Raw genomic sequence first — 2614 nt, forward strand, 5'->3', positions numbered from 1 at the left:
GTTTTGTTCCACTCTTGCCGCCCTAGTTTCCGTCATACCGGTGTTATGTTCCCGGATTTTGCGTTCCTTACGCGGTCGGGTGATTTATGGGACCCCCTTGACAGTTCGCTTTGAATAAAACTCCTCCAACAAGGCCCAACCTTGGTTTTACCATTTGCCTACCTAAGCCTTTTTCCCTTGGGTTCTGCAGACTCAAGTGTCATCTTTATTTTTACCCCCCCCCCCCGGCCAGTGCTTATCGTGAGTGTTGGTCCAACCTGTCAGCTGCCGGTGGCCACCAGGGGCAACTCTGGGATGGCCTACCGGAAGTTTGGACAATCCGGTGTGCCCTGAGAACGAGATATGTGCATCTCCTATCGGGATTTGTCGGCACATCGGGCGGCTTTGCTGGTCTTGTTTTACCATTGTCGAAATGTCTTGTAAACCGGGATTCCGAGACTGATCGGGTCTTCCTGGGAGAAGGAATATCCTTCGTTCATCTCAAGAGCTTATCATGGGCTAAGTTGGGACACCCCTGCAGGGTATAAACTTTCGAGAGCCGTGCCCGCGGTTATGTGGCAGATGGGAATTTGTTAATGTCCGGTTGTAGATAACTTGACATCAGATACGAATTAAAACGCATCAACCGCGTGTGTAGCCGTGATGGTCTCTTTTCGGCGGAGTCCGGGAAGTGAACACGGTTTCTGTGTTATGTTTGACGTAAGTAGGAGTTCAGGATCACCTCTTGATCATTGCTAGCTTCACGACCGTTCCGTTTGCTCTCTTCTCACTGTCCTTTGCGTATGTTAGCCACCATATATGCTTAGTCGTTGTTGCGACCTCACCACTTGTCTGTTCCTTACCCATTAAGCTTTGCTAGTCTTCATACCCATGGTAATGGGAATGCTGAGTCCTCGTGGCTCACAGATTACTACAACAATAGTTGCAGATACAGGTTTTGCGATGATCATGACGCAAGAGCGATGTTTACTTGTTTTGGAGTTCTTCTTCTGCTTCTTCTTCGATCTGGGGATAGGTTCCAGGTCGGCAGCCTGGGCTAGCAGGGTGGATGTCGTTGGAGCTTCTGTTTGTGTTTCATCCGTAGTCGGATGTTGATCTTATGTACGTTGTATTGATGTATTCGTGTGGCATTGTATGCCTTATGTATGTATCCCCATCTATTATGTAATGTTGATGTAATGATATCCACCTTGCAAAAGCGTTTCAATATGCGGGTCTATCCTTGGTGGGACCTTCGAGTTCCTCTTGGATAGGGTCACATATTGGACGTGACACCCGCGTCTATAGGCGATTTGTTGCAAGACCTCTAACAGCTGCACGAGCGAGCTCGGCAGGTGATGCAGGGTTTTGCCCAGGCCTTGTGGCCATCCAGTTTCCTGCCAAAAGGCATGGGGGAGCTCGTGGATATGCTCCAAGGAGCACGGCGGCGCTTCCGATTGTGGAAGATGTCGGCCTGCCGACAAGGTGCAAGAGAAGCCTAGGCTATGGTGAAGATGCGCTACACCAAGCTTGACCCGAACCATATGGCCGAAGTTGGACCAGCGGGGCCCGATGGGCAAGAAATTCCCGTGAGTCTAGTGTATGACTAGGTAGCGTTAACCGCAAAGTATTCCCAACAGGATTGTAAGCTAGATAGCTTGTTGGATGGTATAGAGGAAGAGTGTAGTCAGTCCAAGTGACTATGTAATTCAATGGACATATGTAGTCCCTAGCCGGATTAAAATCATTTGTCATGGCGGACCTTTTCGCTTCAGCCCCCGAATCCGACAGTCCAGGGTGTATCTGAATACCGCTCAGTTATGCAGAACCGGGGTATGCGTGGAAATCAGGCCTAGGGGTCATAAGTGCTTGAAGAGACAAGTATCCAACTAGTTATGTTATATTACATGGATAGTAAGATACATTTTCCAGGGAGAATAGTTCCGTTAGGGATTCCTTTCCCCGGGTACGCATGCAGCGATGTACATGTCCGGACTGCGAACAGAGACATAGGATACAAAACATCTGGGGATTCACGTTGTGATAAACAAAAAACATCTTTTGTTCACCGACAGAATATTCCCTTAAGAACGCTAGCTTTCGGCTTCACCCAGTCAGAGGTACACATCCGGCTGAACCGGCAGTAACAATCGCAGAGGTGCTCCCCTTATGCTCTAGCCGAATTAACGGGAATGTAGGGTATAAACACAAGAGCCAGGCAAGCCAGCATGGCCACATCTTAAGTCATATCGATGCATATAATGGTGAAAAGGGGCACATATGGAAAAAGAATGCATATGTGATAGGCAAGAAGCCATGAAAGCAATTATATTTAACTTCCGTATAGGAAGCCCCCAGGTATAGCTTACACACATAGTGCGGCTGGAGTGATCCGAGCGTCCGCACTGTATTGAGTACTTTGTGTGAAGAAGGAAAAAGGTCGAGAAAGAAAAAAAGGAGGGAAGATAATAAAAAAGGAGCGGGTAAGGAGACGAACATTGAGTTCGGCGCTAGGCGTAGAATCTTCGGAGTATGGCCGCGTTCCATGGGTTCAGCTCGAGTCTTTTATCGGATGCATTACGTAGGTGGTATGCTCCTGCGGTGAGAACTTTGTCAATAACGAAGGGACCCTCCC

This window comes from Triticum aestivum, chromosome 7B (assembly GCF_018294505.1).
Source record: "Triticum aestivum cultivar Chinese Spring chromosome 7B, IWGSC CS RefSeq v2.1, whole genome shotgun sequence".
NCBI lineage: Eukaryota > Viridiplantae > Streptophyta > Magnoliopsida > Poales > Poaceae > Triticum > Triticum aestivum.